Raw genomic sequence first — 23,619 nt, 5'->3', positions numbered from 1 at the left:
AAAAGAAAGACAACAATTGTATAGCATCAAAAACAATAAAATACTTAGGAATAAATTTAATCAAGGAGGTGAAAGATCCATACACTGAAAACTACAAGACATTGATGAAAGAAACTGAAGAAAACACAAACAAAAGGAAAGATATCTTGTGTTTATGAATCAGAAGAACTAATACTGTGAAAAGGTCCATACTACTCAAAGACACCTGCAGATTCAACACATTCCCTATCAAACTTCAAACAGCATTTTTCATTGAAATAGAACAAATGTTCCAAAACTTTGTATGGAATTACAAAAAAACACCAACTAGCTAAAGCAATCCTGGGAAAGAAGGACAAAGCTGGAGACATTACCCTTTCTTATTTCAAACTATACTACAAAGCTATAGTAGTCAAAACAGTATGGTACTGGCATAGAAACAGACACATAGACCAATGGAAAAGAATCAAGAGCCCAGAAATAAACTCTCATGTATACCCTCAACTAATATTTGGCAAGGGAGCCAGTATAATCAATAGGGAAAAGATAATACCTTCAATAAATGGTGCTGGGAAAACTGGACACTCACACACAGAAGAATAAAACAACATCCCTATCATACATCACTCACAAAAATTAATTCAAAATGGATTAAAGGCTTAAACATAAGGACTGAAACCATAAACCACAAAGAAGAAAACTTACGAAAAAAGCTCCCTGACATTGGTCTTCATGATAACTTTTTGGATATCACAGCAAAAGTTCAAGCATCAGGAGCAAAAATAAGTGGGACTACAAAATAAAAAGCTTACATAGCAAAAGAAACCATCAACAAAATGAACAGGTAACTTACTTAATGGGAGTAAATACTTGCAAATCAGGTATCTGATAAGGTGTTAATATCCAAAATATAAAGAACTCACACAGATCAATAGCATAAAAAAAAGTCTGATTTTTAAAATGCACAGAGGATCAGAGTAGACATTTCTCCAAAGACACACAGATGGCAAACCGGCACATGAAAAGGTGCTCGACATCACTCATCATCAGGGAAATGAAAATCAAAACCAAATGAGTTATCACTTCACACCTGTTCAAATAGCTATTACCAAAAAATCAAGAGGTAGCAAGTGTTGGTAAGGATGTGGAGAAAAGGAAACCCCCATCCACTGTTGGTGGGAGTGTAAACTAGTACAGCCACTTTGGAAAACAGTATGAAGGTTCCTCAGAAAATTAAAAATGAAATGAGCAAATGATCCAGCAATCTCACTTCTGGGTATATATGCAAAGGAAGTGAAAACTGGATCTCAAAAAGATATTTACACTTGCGTGTTCATTGCAGTATTATTCATAATAGCCAAGATATGGAAACAGCCTAAGTAACTGCCAACAGATGAATGGATAAAGGTGTGGTATATATTTACAGTGGAATATTATTCACTCATGTAATAACATGAAAGGACTTTGAGGATATCATGCCAAGTGAAATAAGTCAGACAGAGAAAGAAAATACTGTATAATCTCACTTATACGTGGAATCTAAAAATACTGATCTCAGGGGCACCTGGGCAGCTCACTTGATTGATTTCAGCTCTTCAGCTCATGGCATGATCTCACAATTTGTGGGATTGAGCTCACTTGGGATTCTCTCTCCCCCCTCCTCCTGCTTCCTCTCTCTGTCTGTCTCTCTCTCTCTCTCTCTCTCTCAAATAAATAAACATTAAAAATAAGAATAAATAAAATAAAAATACTGATTTCATAGAAACAGCAAGTATAGTAGTGGTTATTTAGGGGCTGGGGTATGGGAGAAATGGGGAGATGTTTAAAGATTACAAATGTCCACTTATAAGATAAATAAGTTCTGAGGATCTAATATACACCATGGTAATTATAGTTAATAATACTGTATTAAAACGTTAAAGTTGCTACGAGAATAGATTTAAGTGTTCTCACCACAAAAAAAGAAATGGTAATTATGTCACATGAAGGAAGTGTTAGCTAACACTGTAGTGGCCGTCATTTTGGAATATACAAATTCTTCAAATCAATGTGTTGTATACCTTATTTCAATTATATCTCAATAAAACTGGGAAAAAATGAAAAGAAAACAAATCTCATCTGTAATATATAAAAAAATTCCAAATCTGAAATATAAGAAAAATTGAACTCTTTTTCTCTAATACGATAAAATTTTAAAGAACAAAAATACATTGGATAGATTAACAATGTACTTTCTGCCATTTATATCCTTTATTACAATAATCCATGAATAATGGTTGCAGTGAAACCTTTGTGGAAATATATATATGACATTCACATTAATATCTAATGAATCCGTTATGATTGGTGCTATTTTGATGAATACTAATTCACTTCAGAAGGCTAAGCTACTCAATTTAATAGTATGTTTAATTAATGTAAAGCTGCAGTGGAAATCTCATGAGACTAAATATGATAGTTACATGGTGTCAATTATATTAATATTGATCAGTGCCTTGACATTGAGTATGAATAGGTGACATTTTTATGATCAAATATCAAAAAGTTAGTGAGAAGTCTTTGCAGTATATTTCAAATTATTACAAATTCATGACAATATCAACAAATATAGGATAAATCAGCATTTTACACATCTGGATTAGTAATCCATATTCACATGCCCCTTTTTAACAACAACAACGATGATGATGATGATGATGATGAATTATAGTTAATATCCATTGACTGCATACTTTGTACCAGGAACTACTCTCTGCTCTACGCAGAGAATATATGAATCATATTCTTTATATGAATCAATTCATTTAGGTGGAATAATTCAAGAACTCTCTACCTAACTTACATACAATTAAGAAAACTATAGTGATGCTCTTTTGCAAGAAAGGGAGACTATTTACGAGCAGATATTTTACAGCTTTGTTGGAATTGAAGACTCCCTGGTATCATCTTCAAATCCATCAAAGTAGATGAATGTTCACTCAGGAAACTGTTTTTAAAGAAATAATGAGACTGGTGCTTCATTTTTCTTTTCATTCAAAGGAAAAGCATCTTTATAAATTACAGTAGTGATAGACTACATTTAAATAGTGATAGACTCTACATTACATCTTTATAAATTACAATAGTGATAGACTCTACATTACTTTGTGCATTTTTATAAACCTTACATGTAAGTACATATACATCACTTACTAAAACGTAGATCAGGAGGAAAAAGTGTCAACATTGTGTTGATCTTAATTCTTTCATGTGTGTTAGCCAACTCCTTTCACTCCCTACTTTGCACAAAATGTCACTAGATGATTGTAAGCACATGATTGTATTTCCAACTTGACTGAGATTTTATTTAACATGTGATTTCTCGCCTCTACTCCATCCACCTCCTTCTTTTCTCTTAGTTTTCCTTCCTGGATCAGAAGACAATCCATGTGTATTTCTAGGGCTAACACAGCCACGTTGCACTTCGATGCATGGGGCCACTCCATGCATGAGCCACCCTCACTTCTCAATTTTTTGTTTCTTCCTGTAAAATATATCTTGCTTCATTTGGGGTTATGATTCATTTTTTTTCTCTTCTCAAACATTCTTGTCTAACCCCCGCTACTTAATCTATTATCCTTCCACATTCTTTCAAGTTCTTCCAAGCTACCAGTCCACACCACCACAGTTATAATTTTTCTTTTGATAATTAAAAGCTTTATCTCTTCCTCTTCCTCAAATTCTCTGCAGTACTTAAAACTGATGATTAACTTCTCCAAAATTTAACATGTTAGATCATGTTACAGTCCATGGAAGTTTGCTCCTATTTCTCCAAACAGTCTTTGATTTTCCCATGTTTTTTAGTTCTCATGCCACCTTTTAAAGTAACATTCCCTAAGATTCCATAGGAGCCTCTCCTTTCTTATCTCACAAGTTCCTAGTTGATACGTTTATCTTCTCCTTCAGGGCATGACTTTCAAACCTTAAGCTTTAGCCCTGACTTCTCTCTCAAGTTCCACATCCTCATGTACAAATGATTTTTCAACATCTCCACATGAGTATTTCCCAAGCACCTTAAACAACATATCCCGAATTCAAAGGATTATTTTTCCAAACTTCCAATCTACTTCAGTGTAATTCACTAAAAGCAAAACAACAATATCTCACTATTTTCTGTCTTCTTTCTGTTTGTTGATGCCACTAACATTCTTTCAATTACCCAGGCCTAACATATGAAAATCATATTTAAATCTTCCTTTTCCCTTAACCACCACTTCTATTCAGTTACCAAATCATTTGCTTTTTAGCCTCAATTCAATAAAATACACAGCCCACCTAAAAAAATCTTCAAGCGGCTTTCCATTTCCTAAAGTCCATGTGAATTGTCTAGGGCCCTCCACATCCTGATTTGTATCTCCCTTTCTAGAACCACCTTTTGCTACTACTCCTCTCAAGCACGCTTCAACCAAATATGGTCTTCTCCCAAACTAGCTAATTTTTCTTGTTTCCATGACATTGTTCATAATGCTCCTTTGGCCTGAAATCCCTCCCCTCATATTCATCCACACATTCATCAACTCACTTAGTGAGTACCTACCGACCACATGCAAGATGCTGTTCTAGATGCTAAAGATGTGATGGGGAAGAAAACAGTGTCCCTCCCTACACTGATCGAGCCTGTATTCTAGTGAGAAGATAGTAATTAAGTAAGTGAACATAATAAAATGTCAGGTATGGGGCTCCTGGGTAGCTCAGTAGGTTAAGTGTCCTACTCTTGATTTTGGTTTATGTCATGATTTTGCAGTTTGTGGATTCAAGCCCCACATCGGGCTCTGTGCTGACAGTATGGAGCCTGCTTGGGATTCTCACTCTCTCTCTCTCTCTCTCTGCCCCTCCCCACTCGTGCTCTTTCTCTCAAAATAAATAAATAAACTTTAAAAATTTTTCCTTAAAAAATAAATAAAAATAAAATGTCAGGTATGAAAAATAAAAGAATAGAGGTTACTACCTAAAATCCAGTACTTAGGGAAGCATTGCCTGAGAGGAGTGACATTTAAACAGTAATCTAAATGATATGAGAGATCTAGACATATTATATTGGGATCTGTGTAATACTAAGTAGGTACAAAGGCCCTTGACAGGATCATGTATGAAGTTTTAGAGGAATAGCAAGGAAAGCAGGGTGGCTGATGCATCCTGAGTGAGGGGTTTCAAAAAATAAGGTAAGAAACAAGGTCAGAGTAACTAGAAGTCAATCCTTCAAGGTTATGGACAATAGTAAAGATACGGGATTCGTTGTAAGTGTGATAAAAAGTATTTGGAGGAGTGAGAGCAGGGGAGTGACATGATTTTAATTTTCAGAACGATCACTCTGCAGGAGTACAGAGACTGCGGGGGTGGTGGGAAGAGTGAACATAAGACAGGAGTTAGGAGACTATGGGGCCAGTCCAAGTAAGAGATGATTGCAGCTTAGGCTGGGGAAGTTGGCATAAAGGTGGTAAGAAATGAGAAAATTAAAGATTAATATGAAAGACAGAAACAAAGAGATTTGCTGATAATTAGATATGAGAAATGAAAGAATTAGAAGAATTCTGGATGACTCCTAAATTTGGCCCCTAAACAAGGCAGTGAATTATGACCTGTGCCATCTTCTGCGACAAGAAACACTGGACAAGGAGCAGGTATGGATGGGGAATCAAAAGGCTGACTCTGGGCTTGCTAACTTTGAAAATGGGCATTGGACAGCAAAGTGGAAATGTCTAGTCAATCCTTTAATTATGAGTCTGGAGTTCAAGGGACAGCTCAAGGATGGAGAGTTCCATTTGAATCACCAGATTTGTTTGTGTCATTTGGGGTCGTTGAACTGGATGAGATCACTCCATTCAGTGATTCTCAACCCTGGCACACTTGCAATCCACCCAGGAAGCTTTAAAATAAAATACTGATTCCCTCTCCCATCCCCAGAACAACTGAATCTAAATCTGTAGGGGAACCAGGGTATTGGTGAATTTTTAAATCTCCTCTAATGTGCAACTAGGCTGAAGAACGCCTGACCTACTGAAATGGAATGGTGTGGACTTATGTGTGGGTATTTAGCTCTAGGGCATGCCAAAATGTAGAGATCTGTAAAAGTAGGTTGTAAAAAGGCAGCCAGAACCAAGCGGCCACCAAAGCATGGGGAAATCAAGAGAGCAGTGCCATACCCCATAAGCCAAGGAAAGAGTGTTTCAAGAAGGACAAATGAATTAAGTCAAATGCCACTGAGTGTTCAGTTATGGTGCGGACTGAGATTGGACCACTGGATTTGATCATGTGAAGATAGCTTAACAAGTGGATTTAGACAGCAGACGGACCAAAGACTTATGCCTATGCATTCAGAAGAGTAGAGGATAGTGAAGTAAAGAAAAAAAGCAACAGCAACTCTTGGTCTATGCATCTGTCAGGGCTTTGCCCGTGTCCAAGGCCTAGTTAAAAGGCGCAGAAGCCTTTGCTAATCTCACCAACTGGAGGCATTTTATCTATTGTGCAATTTCTACTTGCCCTTTTATTTGAGATTCCAACCTGAATTCTAGTTATTTATACTCTTTGTGGAGAAGGGTCACATTTAGTTAATCTTTCTCTGCCCCACAGTGAAGGAGTAGCAGATCTTAGTAACTGTTGGCTCATAATTTAGGAAAGAAAAAGCTTTGAAATATGCTGGAAAACAATGGGTGTTTCTGAGGTACTAAGTGAGCAGAACTCTTGTCTCACATCCCAGAAAGGGAAGGTAATGAAATTCGCTCAGCTGTTTCACTTAAATGTGAAGTATTGGGAGATAAAAAATACAAAAGTAATCCAACAGCTGAACAAAAGTTTCCTTAATTATCTCTAATGCTATCTTCCTTACTGAGCATTATGAGGCACTAAATACTAAATGGCAGTTATGTGACAAGCCACTGACCCATGCATAGATGACAACAAACCATTTATCCTCTTCTTAACTCATACATAACCACCAGCCGTCACCTGAACCGCCAGCTCTGCCTATAATGGGCTAATCAGCCAGAAAATGCTAAAGGTGTTGTTAAGGAGCTGCACAGTCATAATTTTTGTTTGTTTTCACTTTTTTAGTAATATAAATTTTACAACCCAGAACATTTTTGCAAAACCTGCCTAAGTAACTTTGTGGAGAAAAAAAAAGAACCTGGAGGGCATGGAGATTATTTAATAGGTATATATTCAGTGATGAGTATCAGATTTTTCAGGGGCTTTGAATATCCCCAAAGTGCTTAGCATTTACATAATTTTCTCATTTACTGGACCTTTAGACACATTCACTCTATTCCATAATGATTTTCAGCTTAAACACTTTGTAAATTAAATGTGTTTCAAAATATAAACTATACATAGTAAAAGACCTTGGGTATATTTTGATTTTTAAAAGTCTTACAGGGTTTGATTGCCTCTCTCGAACCCCCGAGGCCTGAGTACAATTGCCTCAGCTGACATCTTTGAACATCTTCCCCGCCCAAATCAACAACCTTCCCTCAAATTGATGAATGTGTGGAGCAAAGATGGTTTTTTCTCTTTCTTTAAAAAAATGAGATGCAAGAAAACAGAGTCATACAAAAAAATCTTCCCTCCCCTCCTTGTGGAAAAAAAATTAAGAATACATTTCTTATGAAAGAGCTCCATGAATAAAAAAGCAGCCACTTAATAAAATTAGAAATGAAATTTAAACTTTCTTTCTCTAAATCAAGAAAATATATAGTACTTATTTCAACATATGTTTACTCAGAAGAATATGTTGAATCTGGTTAATGATTGAGGACAACATTTTCTTTTTTTTTAACATTTATTCATTTTTGAGAGACAAGAGAGACACAGCATGAGCAGGGAAGGGACAGAGAAAGGGAGATACAGAATCCGAAGCAGGCTCCAGGCTCCGAGCTGTCAGCACAGAGCCCGACGTGGGGCTCGAACTCAGGAACTGCGAGATTCTTACCTGAGCCAAAGCCGGATGCCCAACCGACTGAGCCACCCAGGCTCCCCAAGGACATTTTCTGAATCAGAGCCGTGAATTTGACCTGAATTGGTATTTCTCAGAATGCAGATAAAATTACATATTGTACAACATAGTGTTTACTGTTAACTAGTAAAGAATAAAGGGAAAGTTATTACTAATTAGAAATAATTTTCAGTGCTTAAACACATATCTATTATAATGGACATAGCTTTTTCTAACAACAAAAAACAACAGAGATATTACTTTTCAGCACTTTTTTTTCTGGTAAACCTTATCATGAAAGGAAAACCTTAGGCTGCTGTGAAAAACTACAACATAAATCAGTGCCTCACAAAGATCTCAGATTTCTCCTGTTTTTATTAAATATATGATTTATTAAAATAATATCAAAGAATAACTAGGAGATGTTGGAAAGCACTTATTTTTTATCTAATTCAGCTCCAAAATCAATATGAAATCCCCTTAAAGAAACCCTAAAAGGTGGTGTTCATACAGTACCTTCTGGAACCTTCCCAGCAACACGAAGTTCATTAGTTTGTTAGGCAGGCTGATTCACTGTTAAAAACTCTAATTGGTAGAAAGCTCTACCATAAATATAAAAATTATGAGCCTGAGTTACAATTAACGAAGTGAGCCCAGATGGCATTAGCCTTCATCCCTTAATACGCTCCTCACACTAAGGAAATATCCTCAAGTCCTTTGCTGTTAAGAAACTGTAAGAAGTAGGTCCTGGGGCATGAAGATTCCTTTTAACAAGTCCTGAACCAGGTGCTGTGTATGAGTTTCTTTTTTAATGTTGCCCTGTGATAGAAGAATGATTTATTAGGACAAATTCCATGAAAAATCATGAAATAACCATTTTCTGAAGACATCTAGAAGAATACTTGAGGACAAACCTACAGGGATACCTCTGAGAAGCAGACAAGTAAGTTACAGATCACAAGTTGAAGGCTGGGGGGGAAATAAAAAACTGTACAGCAATACCATGAAAAGGGTGCAGGCAGAGTCAGAGAAAGGCCACTGCTTGTTTCCATGGGACAGGCTGAAACTGTTCAGGGCATGTGCACAGTGGAGGTAGGGGCAGTATGGGACTAGCACCTCCTCCTCCAAAGGTATGCAGCAGCTGCAGGGTGACGGCAAGGTGGGGGGGGCGGGCACAGGCGCCCAGAACCCATGCACTCTAGTCCACATCAGCTAAATGTAAATGGGGAGAAACACATCACCCACCCTGACCCTGGAATTACACCCTCTGCACCTGGGCCATAGCCACAGTAACCTCTCCCCCAGTAGTCAGTCCTGTCGGGCAATCCACACTTGCACACATGCAGAATTTGGTGAAGATTTATACCCGGCTGATTTGTTTTACCTTCTACTTAACCACCGTATCCAGCCTTTAGCTTCACATTATATGTACCTGTATGTATACATAAATACATGTGTATATATATGCTGAATTCATAAGAATATTTATTTCTTGATAAAAACCCTCAAGAAAGTAGGGATAGAAGGATCATACCTCGAGATGATAAAAGCCATATACAAGCGACCCAACGCTAATATCATCCTCAATGGGAAAAAACTGAGAGCTTTCCCCCTAAGGTCACGAACAAGACAGGAATGTCCACTCTCGCCACTGTTATTCAACATAGTATTGGAAGTCTTAGCGTCTGCAATTAAACAACACAAAGAAATAAAAGGCATCCTAATCGGCCAGGAGGAGGTCAAATTTTCACTCTTCGCAGATGGCATGATACTCTATACGGAAAACCCAAAAGATTCCACCAAAAAACTGCTAGAACCAATTCATGAATTCAGCAAAGTTGCAGGATATAAAATCAATGCACAGAAATCAGTTGCATTCCTATACACCAACAGTGAAGCGACAGAAAGAGAAATGAAGGAAATGATCCCATTTACAGTTGCACCAAAAACCATAAAATACCTAGGAATAAATCTAACCAAAGAGGCAAAAAATCTATACACTGAAAACTATAGAAAGCTTATGAAAGAAATTGAACAAGACACAAAAAATGGAAAAAGATTCCATGCTCCTGGATAGGAAGAACAAATATTGTTAAAATGTCAATACTACCCAAAGCAATCTACATATTCAATGTAATCCCTATCCAAATAACACCAGCATTCTTCACAGAGCTAGAACAAACAATCCTAAAATTTGTATGCAACCAGAAAAGACCCCAAATAGCCAAAGCAATCTTGAAAAAGAAAACCAAAGCAGGAGGCATCACAATCCCAGACTTCAAGCTATATTACAAAGCTGTAATCATCAAGACAGTATGGTACTGGCAGAAGAACAGACACAGAGATCACAGGAACAGAACAGAGAATCCAGAAATGGACCCACAAATGTGTGGCCAACTAATCTTTGACAAAGCAGGAAAGAATATCCAATGGAATAAAGACAGTCTCTTCAGCAAGTGGTGCTGGGAAAACTGGACAGCGACATGCAGAAGAATGAACCTGGACCACTTTCTTACACCATACACAAAAATAAACTCAAAGTGAATGAAAGACCTCAGTGTAAGACAGGAAGCCATCAAAATCCTCGAGGAGAAAGCAGGCAAAAATCTCTCAACATGTCTCCAGAGACAAGGGAAACAAAAGCAAAAATGAACTACTGGGACCTCATCAAAATAAAAAGCTTCAGCACAGCGAAGGAAACAATCAGCAAAACTAAAAGACAACTGACAGAATGGGAGAAGATATTTGCAAATGACATATCAAATAAAGGGTTAGTATCCAAAATCTACAAAGAACTTATCAAACTCAACACCCAAAAAACAAATAATCCAGTGAAGAAATGGGCCAAAGACATGAATAGACACTTCTCCAAAGAAGACATCTAGATGGCCAACCGACACATGAAAAAATGCCCAACATCACTCATCATCAGGGAAATACAAATTAAAACTGCCATGAGATACCACCTTACACCTGTCAGAATGGCTAACATGAGCATAAGAGACTCTTAAAAACTGAGAACAAACTGAGGGTTGATGGGGGGTGGGAGGGAGGGGAGGGTGGGTGATGGGTATTGAGGAGGGCACCTTTTGGGATGAGCACTGGGTGTTGTATGGAAACCAATTTGACAATAAATTTCATATATTGAAAAAAAATTTTTTTTAATTTAAAAAAAATTAAAAAAAAAAGAATGGCTAACATGAACAACTCAGGCAACAACTGATGTTGGTGAGGATACAGAGAAAGAGGATCCCTTTTGCATTGTTGGTGGGAATGCAAGCCGGTGCAGCCACTCTGGAAAACAGTATGGAGGTTTCTCAAAAAAACTAAAAATAGAACTACCCTAGGACCCAGCAATCTCACTACTAGGCATTTATCCAAGGGATACAGGTGTGCTGTTTCAAAGGGACACATGCACCCCCATGTTTATAGCAGCACTATCAACAATAGCCAAAGTATGGAAAGAGCCCAAATGTCCATCAATGGAACAATGGATAAAGAAGATGTGGAATAATGTATAGCTCGGACTAGGAAGATGGCGGCGTAGGAGGACGCTGGGCTCACCGCGCGTCCTGCTGATCACTTAGATTCCACCTACACCTGCCTAAATAACCCAGAAAACCGCCAGAGGATTAGCAGAACAGAGTCACCGGACCCAAGTGCAGACGAGAGGCCCACGGAAGAGGGTAGGAAGGGCGGCGAGGCGGTGCGCGCTCCACGGACTGGCGGGAGGGAGCCGGGGCGGAGGGGCGGCTCGCCGGCCAAGCAGAGCCCCCGAGTCCGGCTTGCAAAAGCGGAGGGGCCTGACGGACTGTGTTCCGACAGCAAGCGCGACTTAGCGTCTGGGAGGTCATAAGTTAACAGCTCTGCTCAGAAAGCGGGAAGGCTGGAGGACAAAGGGAGGGTGAGCTGCGGAGCCCCCGGACGACAGAGCTCAGTTTGGCGGGGAACAAAGGCGCTCTCCAGCGCCATCTCCCCCGCCCATCCCCCAGCCAAAATCCCAAAGGGAACCGGCTCCGGCCAGGGAAATTGCTCGCTCCGCGCGAACACCCAACTCTGTGCTTCTGCGGAGCCAAACCTCCGGCAGCGATCTGACTCCCTCCGGCTGCACAGGGCCCCTCCTGAAGTGGATCACCTAAGGAGAAGCAAGCTAACCCTGCCCCCCCTGCCGCCGTGCACCTTGCCTTCCCACCCCAGCTAATACGCCAGATCCCCAGCATCACAAGCCTGGCAGTGTGCAAGTAGCCCAGACGGGCCACGCCACCCCACAGTGAATCCCGCCCCTAGGAGAGGGGAAGAGAAGGCACACACCAGTCTGACTGTGGCCCCAGCGGTGGGCTGGGGGCAGACATCAGGTCGGACTGCGGCCCCGCCCACCAACTCCAGTTATACACCACAGCACAGGGGAAGTGCCCTGCAGGCCCTCACCACACCAGGGACTATCCAAAATGACCAAGCGGAAGAATTCCCCCCAGAAGAATCTCCAGGAAATAACAACGGCTAATGAGCTGATCAAAAAGGATTTAAATAATATAACAGAAAGTGAATTTAGAATAATAGTCATAAAATTAATCGCTGGGCTGGAAAACAGCATACAGGACAGCAGAGAATCTCTTGCTACAGACATCAGGGGACTAATGAACAGGCACGAGGAGCTGAAAAACGCTTTAAAGGAAATGGAAAACAAAATGCAAACCACCACAGCTCGGATGGAAGAGGCAGAGGAGAGAATAGGTGAACTAGAAGATAAAGTTATGGAAAAAGAGGAAGCTGAGAAAAAGAGAGATAAAAAAATCCAGGAGTATGAGGGGAAAATTAGAGAACTAAGTGATACACTAAAAAGAAATAATTTACGCATAATTGGTATCCCAGAGGAGGAAGAGAGAGGGAAAGGTGCTGAAGGGGTACTTGAAGAAATCATAGCTGAGAACTTCCCTGAACTGGGGAAGGAAAAAGGCATTGAAATCCAAGAGGCACAGAGAACTCCCTTCAGACGTAACTTGAATCGATCTTCTGCACGACATATCATAGTGAAACTGGCAAAATACAAGGATAAAGAGAAAATTCTGAAAGCAGCAAGGGGTAAACGTGCCCTCACATATAAAGGGAGACCTATAAGACTCGTGACTGATCTCTCTTTTGAAACTTGGCAGGCCAGAAAGAATTGGCACGAGATTTTCAGGGTGCTAGACAGCAAAAATATGCAGCCAAGAATCCTTTATCCAGCAAGTCTGTCATTTAGAATAGAAGGAGAGATAAAGGTCTTCCCAAACAAACAAAAACTGAAGGAATTTGTCACCACTAAACCAGCCCTACAAGAGATCCTAAGGGGGACCCTGTGAGACAAAGTACCAGAGACATCACTACAAGCATAAAACATACAGACATCACAATGACTCTAAACCCGTATCTTTCTATAATAACACTGAATGTAAATGGATTAAATGCGCCAACCAAAAGACATAGGGTATCAGAATGGATAAAAAAACAAGACCCATCTATTTGCTGTCTACAAGAGACTCATTTTAGACCTGAGGACACCTTTAGATTGAGAGTGAGGGGATGGAGAACTATTTATCATGCTACTGGAAGCCAGAAGAAAGCTGGAGTAGCCATACTTATATCAGACAAACTAGACTTTAAATTAAAGGCTGTAACAAGAGATGAAGAAGGACATTATATAATAGTTACAGGGTCTATCCATCAGGAAGAGCTAACAATTATAAATGTCTATGCGCCGAATACCGGAGCCCCCAAATATATAAAACAATTACTCATAAACATAAGCAACCTTATTGATAAGAATGTGGTAATTGCTGGGGACTTTAACACCCCACTTACAGAAATGGATAGATCATCTAGACACACGGTCAATAAAGAAACAAGGGCCCTGAATGAGACACTGGATCAGATGGACTTGACAGATATATTTAGAACTCTGCATCCCAAAGCAACAGAATATACTTTCTTCTCGAGTGCACATGGAACATTCTCCAAGATAGATCATATACTGGGTCACAAATCAGCCCTTCATAAGTTTACAAGAATTGAAATTATACCATGCATACTTTCAGACCACAATGCTATGAAGCTTGAAGTCAACCACAGGAAAAAGTCTGGAAAACCTCCAAAAGCATGGAGGTTAAAGAACACCCTACTCACGAATGAGTGGGTCAACCAGGCAATTAGAGAAGAAATCAAAAAATATATGGAAACAAACGAAAATGAAAATACAACAATCCAAACGCTTTGGGACGCAGCGAAGGCAGTCCTGAGAGGAAAATACATCGCAATCCAGGCCTATCTCAAGAAACAAGAAAAATCCCAAATACAAAATCTAACAGCACACCTAAAGGAAATAGAAGCAGAACAGCAAAGGCAGCCTAAACCCAGCAGAAGAAGAGAAATAATAAAGATCAGAGCAGAAATAAACAATATAGAATCTAAAAAAACTGTAGAGCAGATCAACGAAACCAAGAGTTGGTTTTTTGAAAAAATAAACAAAATTGACAAACCTCTAGCCAGGCTTCTCAAAAAGAAAAGGGAGATGACCCAAATAGATAAAATCATGAATGAAAATGGAATTATTACAACCAATCCCTCAGAGATACAAACAATTATCAGGGAATACTATGAAAAATTATATGCCAACAAATTGGACAACCTGGAAGAAATGGACAAATTCCTGAACACCCACACTCTTCCAAAACTCAATCAGGAGGAAATAGAAAGCTTGAACAGACCCATAACCAGCGAAGAAATTGAATCGGTTATCAAAAATCTCCCAACAAATAAGAGTCCAGGACCAGATGGCTTCCCAGGGGAGTTCTACCAGACGTTTAAAGCAGAGATAATACCTATCCTTCTCAAGCTATTCCAAGAAATAGAAAGGGAAGGAAAACTACCAGACTCATTCTATGAAGCCAGTATTACTTTGATTCCTAAACCAGACAGAGACCCAGTAAAAAAAGAGAACTACAGGCCAATATCCCTGATGAATATGGATGCCAAAATTCTCAATAAGATACTAGCAAATCGAATTCAACAGCATATAAAAAGAATTATTCACCATGATCAAGTGGGATTCATTCCTGGGATGCAGGGCTGGTTCAACATTCGCAAATCAATCAACGTGATACATCACATTAACAAAAAAAAAAGAGAAGAACCATATGATCCTGTCAATCGATGCAGAAAAGGCCTTTGATAAAATCCAGCACCCTTTCTTAATAAAAACCCTTGAGCAAGTCGGGATAGAAGGAACATACTTAAAGATCATAAAAGCCATTTATGAAAAGCCCACAGCTAACATCATCCTCAACGGGGAAAAACTGAGAGCTTTTTCCCTGAGATCAGGAACACGACAGGGATGCCCACTCTCACCGTTGTTATTTAACATAGTGCTGGAAGTTCTAGCATCAGCAATCAGACAACAAAAGGAAATCAAAGGCATCAAAATTGGCAAAGATGAAGTCAAGCTTTCGCTTTTTGCAGATGACATGATATTATACATGGAAAATCCGATAGACTCCACCAAAAGTCTGCTAGAACTGATACATGAATTCAGCAAAGTTGCAGGATACAAAATCAATGTACAGAAATCAGTTGCATTCTTATACACTAACAATGAAGCAACAGAAAGACAAATAAAGAAACTGATCCCATTCACAATTGCACCAAAAAGCATAAAATACCTAGGAATAAATCTAACCAAGGATGTAAAGGATCTGTATGCTGAAAACTATAGAAAGCTTATGAAGGTAATTGAAGAAGATTTAAAGAAATGGAAAGACATTCCCTGCTCATGGATTGGAAAAATAAATATTGTCAAAATGTCAATACTACCCAAAGCTATCTACACATTCAATGCAATCCCAATCAAAATTGCACCAGCATTCTTCTCGAAACTAGAACAAGCAATCCTAAAATTCATATGGAACCACAAAAGGCCCCGAATAGCCAAAGGAATTTTGAAGAAGAAGACCAAAGCAGGAGGCATCACAATCCCAGAATTCAGCCTCTACTACAAAGCTGTCATCATCAAGACAGCATGGTATTGGCACAAAAACAGACACACAGACCAATGGAATAGAATAGAAACCCCAGAACTAGACCCACAAACATATGGCCAACTCATCTTTGACAAAGCAGGAAAGAACATCCAATGGAAAAAAGACAGCCTCTTTAACAAATGGTGCTGGGAGAACTGGACAGCAACATGCAGAAGGTTGAAACTAGACCACTTTCTCACACCATTTACAAAAATAAACTCAAAATGGATAAAGGACCTAAATGTGAGACAGGAAACCATCAGAACCTTAGAGGAGAAAGCAGGAAAAGACCTCTCTGACCTCAGCCGTAGCAATCTCTTACTCGACACATCCCCAAAGGCAAGGGAATTAAAAGCAAAAGTGAATTACTGGGACCTTATGAAGATAAAAAGCTTCTGCACAGCAAAGGAAACAACCAACAAAACTAAAAGACAACCAACGGAATGGGAAAAGATATTTGCAAATGACATATCGGACAAAGGTCTAGTATCTAAAATCTATAAAGAGCTCACCAAACTCCACACCCGAAAAACAAATAACCCAGTGAAGAAATGGGCAGAAAACATGAATAGACACTTCTCTAAAGAAGACATCCAGATGGCCAACAGGCACATGAAAAGATGTTCAGCGTCGCTCCTTATCAGGGAAATACAAATCAAAACCACACTCAGGTATCACCTCACGCCAGTCAGAGTGGCCAAAATGAACAAATCAGGAGACTATAGATGCTGGAGAGGATGTGGAGAAACGGGAACCCTCTTGCACTGTTGGTGGGAATGCAAATTGGTGCAGCCGCTCTGGAAAACAGTGTGGAGGTTCCTCAGAAAATTAAAAATAGACCTACCCTATGACCCAGCAATAGCACTGCTAGGAATCTACCCAAGGGATACAGGAGTACTGATGCATAGGGGCACTTGTACCCCAATGTTCATAGCAGCACTCTCAACAATAGCCAAATTATGGAAAGAGCCTAAATGTCCATCAACTGATGAATGGATAAAGAAATTGTGGTTTATATACACAATGGAATACTACGTGGCAATGAGAAAAAATGAAATATGGCCTTTTGTAGCAACGTGGATGGAACTGGAGAGTGTGATGCTAAGTGAAATAAGCCATACAGAGAAAGACAGATACCATATGGTTTCACTCTTATGTGGATCCTGAGAAACTCAACAGGAACCCATGGGGGAGGGGAAGGGAGAAAAAAAAAAAAGACGTTAGAGTGGGAGAGAGCCAAAGCATAAGAGACTGTTAAAAACTGAGAACAAACTGAGGGTTGATGGGGGGTGGGAGGGAGGGGCGGGTGGGTGATGGGTAGTGAGGAGGGCACCTTTTGGGATGAGCACTGGGTGTTGTATGGAAACCAATTTGTCAATAAACTTCATAAAAAAAAAAAAAAAAAAAAAAAAAAAAGAAGATGTGGTATATATATATACAATGGAGTATTACTCAGCAATCAAAAAGAATGAAATCTTGCTATTTGCAACAATGTAGATGGAACTGGAGGGTATTATGCAAAGTGAAATTAGTCAGAGAAAGACAAAAATCATATGACTTCACTCATATGAGGACTTTAAGAGACAAAACAGATGAACATAAGGGAAGGGAAACAAAAATAATATAAAAACAGGGAGGGGGACAAAACAAAAGAGACTGATAAATATGGAGAAAAAACTGAGGGTTGCTGGAGGGGTTGTGGGAGGGGGGATGGGCTAAATGGGTAAAGGGCATTAAGGAATCTACTGAAATCATTGCTTCACTATATACTAACTAATTTGGATGTAAATTTTAAAAAATAAAAAATAAAGTTGAATAAAAAAAAGAATATTATTTGGGAAGGCTTTCATTTTATTTCAGCTAACAGGTGTGTGTAAAATGGCAACCGAATATTACAATTGTATATGCAGTTTGAAATTGTTCCAAAGTGTTTTTAAACGGGACCAAATATTTTCCAAAGGCCTTTTAAAAGTGATTGTTAGGGGCGCCTAGGTGGTTCAGCTGGTTAAGCATCCCACCCCTGATTTCAGTTCAGGTTATGATTTCATGGATTCATGAGATTCAGCCCCATATCAGGCTCTGTGTTAACAGCCCAGGATTCTCTCTCTCCCTCTCTCTCAGCCCCTCCTCCCATAGTGCTTGTGCTCTCTTTCTCTCTCTCCCAAAATAAATAAATAAACTTAAAAAATAATAAAATAAAAGTGATTGTTAAATTTCTAGATTGCAAATAGTAAAATAATAATTTTGTAAAGTGGAATTTAAGGCCTATGAAAAATCAAGTGTTTTCATTTCTGACTTCAATAAATTAAACATTGGTGTTAAAAAAATTAACCTAATACATATTATTTTCAGAATATGAAGACTACCTTGAGAATTCATGCTCAAACATGCACATACATACAAACATAGCTTCAAACCTCACATTTTACATTGCATTGTAGGATAGTTTAGAGGCAGTAACTATTTCTTCTTTGATGTTATCCTTAGTTTCTACCCCACTATCTTCCTGCTTGATATTCAGTGTCTTCCTTCTTGTTGATGCTAAATGAATGAAGCTCCCAAAATGCTGGCTGGCAAGCTCTTCAGTATGGTGCTACTATGGCCTTGCACACCTATTTGTCCTGTCTCTGCTCTGACTCTGGGTTGGAAAGAGGAACTGATATCTTTACTTTCTCCTACATCATTGGGAGCACTGTTCTTCCCAATATGTAAAGCATAGGCTTTATGCATCCTGCTTTATGCAACTTTGCATTTCCAGTATCTGGGGACTTTAAAGATTGCCCATAAATTTCAACCAAAAATCCATAGGCAAATTGGGCCTTGACCATCTACCACGCTATCTCAGAGTTTGTAATACAGGTATGAAGATTTATTGTGGCAATGGGCCATACATCTAGTAAGCTAATCTCTTTATTACTTTCTGCTAAAACAGAACAAACTAAATCAAATTGTCTTCTCCATAAGAGCGCTAAGATTTTGGAAAAAATACAGCTGACGTCCCCTGAATCTATACTCTTGGCTAAAAAATCAAAGAATACGGTTTCCATTCCTTACATTGTTGCTCTTACCATTGTTTCCTTGAGCTACACCTAGGATGAAATCAGAAAAGTAGTTTCTGATCAATACAATGGGACTCTCCCCTTCTGTGAACTGGACACTATTTCTTTTAATGCAGCCTAAGATGGCAGCAGATGAGATGTGGCATTAAGCACTGCCAGATGTTTTATGGTTTATATTCTGAGAGTCATCCCTGCAACTCATGTAATTCTGAACAGAGGTGTAGGTCATAGTTCCTATGTGTCCTTAGAGCTCTCTATTTTCACCCCAAATCAATGACAATCATGGCAGCTGAATACCTGGTCTATATCGTCAGTCTGAGAAAATACCTTTCCTTTCTTTTATATTATTTTTTAAATTTTTTGAAGTTTATTCATTTACTTTGAGAAACAGAGACAGCAAGCAGGGAAAGGGCAGAGAGAGGGAGAGAGAGAGAATGCAAAGCAGGCTCCCAACTGTTAGCATGGAGCCCAACGCAAGGCTCAAACTCACAAACCGTGAGATCATGACCTGAGCTGAAACCAAGAGTCAGATGCTTAACTGACTGAACTACCCAGGAACCCCTCCTTTGTCTCATGTTAAACAATGATAATTTCTTACGTTATAACTTCTAAAATTATCTGTTTCCCCTTATACACAGGACCTTAGCTAGGTACTATTTTTATATGAGCCAATACCTTTTTCCAAATATGTTATCTGAAACATGAACTCTTAGGACAAATGCCCTTGGCAAAAACAGACATATTAATTCTTTAAAACAACTATCTCTTTAGCTCTATCCAAAGTAAAAACATATGTGGGAAAAATACTGATTTTACTTACTTGTAAATTATGTTAATATCTAATTGGCTGGAAAAGCAAAAAGCCACCTTAAAATTACACATCTTAGCTGTATTAACTATAAATCTGACAGTTTCAAGATGATGTCTAAAAATTTTCCTGAGAGTCTTTCATAAAGTTACTTATCATAAATTACTAAAAATACTGGCAAAAGGTATGATTTAATTTATCTCCTACTTTCTACCCCTCTGCTACAAAGCAGGATGGTGACTGTCTTAGCACTGTCAAAAGAATGCAGAGTATAGACATTATATGATTCTAAGAATACAGTAAAATAGTCTGAGTAACTTTTTCGGATAATAATATTATCAAATTTTTATGTAATTGTACTCAGTACAAGATATGAGATTCATTTTCCTACAAGGTCAATTAAATATGCAATTAAAAGTTATTCCCACATGTCTTCCTCCCAAGGCTGTCAGTGCAAATTCTCCAGGGTCATCATCTCTCCACCAATTTGTACATTGTACAGAATCAGTCATGCAAACTGTGTTCCAAATGGCTTTAAAATATTAAAAGTTCCATTTTACAATTTCTTCTGCTCAGTGATCAGTGTGGTGAATCTCCTTCATCTTGATCAAGGTCATAAAGTTTTTTATTCTTCCAAGTGCCTGATCTTGTGGGTTGTAGCAGGAGGAAAGAATGAAGGGGAGAGAGCAGGTCATGAAAAAGAAACAGTGCAATCAGCATCAGGAAAGAGATGATATTTAAGAATAATTAAACAAAGTTCCTCTCATTCGGGATGTTTCTTTCTACCTTTTGTAACTTATTCAGCCAGATGGCCATTGTTCATGACTCAAAAGAAATGAAAAAAGGGCACCTAAAAATAATCAAATTTTGTCTTTATAATTTCAAACATCTAGGTTCAGAGGATAGGAATAACTTTTATTCAGAGTCAATATATTTGGGAGAAGTTATGATGAGTAGAAAAAATTTAATAGTTTCCCTACTACCTTCCCATTCTTCCAAAGTGAAAAAAAATTCCCTGATTTGGGGAAGGCTAGTGATAGAGGAAGGGCAAAAAGGGGGAAAGGTTTGTGAGGGATTGAAAATTAGGATGTAAGGACCCATTCTGGAATGAACAGTAGGCAAGAACAGAAACTAGTAAAAACTACCAACCTCAGAGTCTATTTAGTTATTTTACTCTTGGTAAATGGTGAAGATTTAAAATCAACTCCATGGGATGAGACAGCCTTAAGTAAAACCTTCCATTCTAAATTTTATCAGGCAAAATTTAGAACTATAAGGAGTAATTCAAAGTGGAAAAAGATAACACATGTATCTCAGAAACCATGAATTCAAAGAATTGGGTGAAGGATGCAATAAACCCAACATTGGCCTTAGGCTATTACATCAATTATATATGCACCCAGATGAGGGAAATAAAATTTATTTTCAAGCATTTGTAGAAATTTGCACAAATATGAATAAAAGCAAAAATAAAGTTTAAAGTTTCCCCAAATCTATCATGCAAGAGTCACAAACAACAAAAAAAGTAATATAATATTAGAAAAATAAATGTCAAAAAGCACACTAACCCAAATATCTCAAAAAATAAATTCACAATTTTGAATAATTTTTAGGAAAAAGTGGAAATAAAATGTAAATTAAAAAATTTTTGTAAAAAAGGAAAACATAATAAACCACACTGCAATTCACACCTGAGTGTTTCAGCTAAAGCAGTAACAAAAGGGAGATATATAGCCCCAACTGCATTTATAAGAACACTACCAGGCCTGAAAAAAATGAATTAAGATTTCATTGCAAGAAGGTAGAAAAAGAACAAGAAAATAAAACACTCTAAATAGAAGAAAATAATAATTATTAAACAAAATAATAAAACAAAAAACTTCATGGATTCAATCAACAGTTACATAATTTTTTTAAATAATAAAAAAGACAAAACTAACCAGTGTGATTTTATTTTCAAAGAGAATGAAGATGTGAATAAACAACATCAGCAATGAAAAATGGGTAACTAATTATTAAGTAACTTACCAGTTAAGATTAAATACCATACATTAGACCCAGCAATCCCACTTTTGGGTGTACATCCAAAAGAAACTAAATCAGTATTTTGAAGAGATTTTTTCACTCCCATGTTCATTGCAACACAATTCACAATAGCCAACATACAGAAACAACCTAAATGTTTATCAATGGATGAATGGCTAAAGAAAATGTAGTGTGTGTGTATAAAACGGAATATTATTCAGCCATAAAAAAGAAGGAAATCCTGCCAGCTGTGACAATATGGATGAACGTGGAATAGTTAATGCTAAATGAAATAATATAGACACAGAAAGATAAATACTGTATGTACTTAACCATATGTGGAATCTAAACAAACCCAAACCAAAGTCAAACTCATAGAAACAGTAGAATGGTGATCACCACAGACTAGATAGGGGGGAAAATGGGAGATGCTAATCAAAGAAAGGGTCAAACTTTCAGTTATAAGGTGAATAAGTACTCGTGCTCACTTTGGCAGCACATATACTAAAATTGGATGAGTACAGAGAACATAAGTGTGACCCCTGTGCAAAGATGACATGCAAATTCATGAAGTGTTCCATATCTTTTCACTTTCTTACACCATACACAAAAATAAATTCAAAATGGATGAAAGACCTATATGTGAGATCATAAACCATCAAAATCCTCAAGGAGAACATAGGCAGTAACCTCCTTGACATTAGCCACAGCAACTTCTTACTAGATATGTCTCTGGAGGCAAGGGAAATAAAAGCAAAAATCAACTATTGGAACTTCATCAAGATAAAAAGCTTCTGCACAGCAAAGAAAACAATCAACAAAACTAAAAGGCAACCTTCAGAATGAGAGAAGTTATTTGCAAGTGACATATCGGATAAAGGATTAGTATCCAAAATCCATAAAGAACTTACCAAACTCAACATCCATAAAACAAATAATCCAGTGAAGAAATGGGCAGAAGACATGGATAGACATTTTTCCATAGAAGACATACATGTGGCTAACAGACATGTGAAAAGATGCTCAACATCATTCATCATCAGGGAAATACAAATTAAAACTACAATGAGATATCACGTCAGAAAGGACAGGAAATAACAAATGTCGGCAAGGATAGGGAGAAAAGGGAACCCTCTTACTGCTGGTGGGAATGCAAACTGGTGCAGCCACTCTGGAAAATAGTATGGAGGTTCCTCAAAAAGTTAAAAATAGAAATATACCCCACGGGACACATGTACCTCAATGTTTATACCAGCATCATCAACAATAGCCGAATTATGGAAAGAGCCCAATGTCCATCAATTGATGAATACACACACACACACACACACACACACACACTCGAATATTACTCAGCCATCAAAAAGAATGAAATCTTGCCATTTGCAACAACATGGATGGAGCTAGAATGTATTATAGAAGCAAAATAAGTCAGAGAAAGCTGAATATCATATGATTTCACTCGTGTGGAATTTAAGAAATGAAACAATTAACATAGGGGGAAAAAGAGAGAGAGAGAGAGAGAGGCAAATCATAAAACATAGTCAACTATAGAGAACAGACTGAGGGTTGCTGGAGGGGGGATGAGTTAAATAGGTGATGGGTATTAAAGAAGGCACTAATTGTGATGAGCACTGGGTGTTATATGTAAGTGATGAATCACTGAATTCTACCCTTAAAAGTAATATTACATTATATGTCATATAACTGGAATTTAAATAAAAACTTGAA

The 23,619-nt window shown here is 38.0% G+C and overlaps 1 non-coding gene across 1 annotated transcript; it reads left to right on the top strand.

Annotated features, from left to right (window-relative positions):
* Positions 1 to 22,368: 22,368 nt before the first annotated feature.
* Positions 22,369 to 22,475, top strand: LOC124509768 (U6 spliceosomal RNA). Its single transcript, XR_006961533.1, has one exon. It is a non-coding gene; the product is annotated as a U6 spliceosomal RNA (small nuclear RNA).
* Positions 22,476 to 23,619: the final 1,144 nt, after the last annotated feature.

Source organism: Lynx rufus, unplaced genomic scaffold, assembly GCF_022079265.1.
Source record: "Lynx rufus isolate CCGP_SWC_20201006 ecotype Redwood Valley unplaced genomic scaffold, mLynRuf1.p SCAF_14, whole genome shotgun sequence".
Taxonomy (NCBI): Eukaryota; Metazoa; Chordata; class Mammalia; order Carnivora; family Felidae; genus Lynx; species Lynx rufus.
Note: the sequence above shows the minus strand (reverse complement) of the source record. Positions and strands in the feature narration are given on the sequence as shown.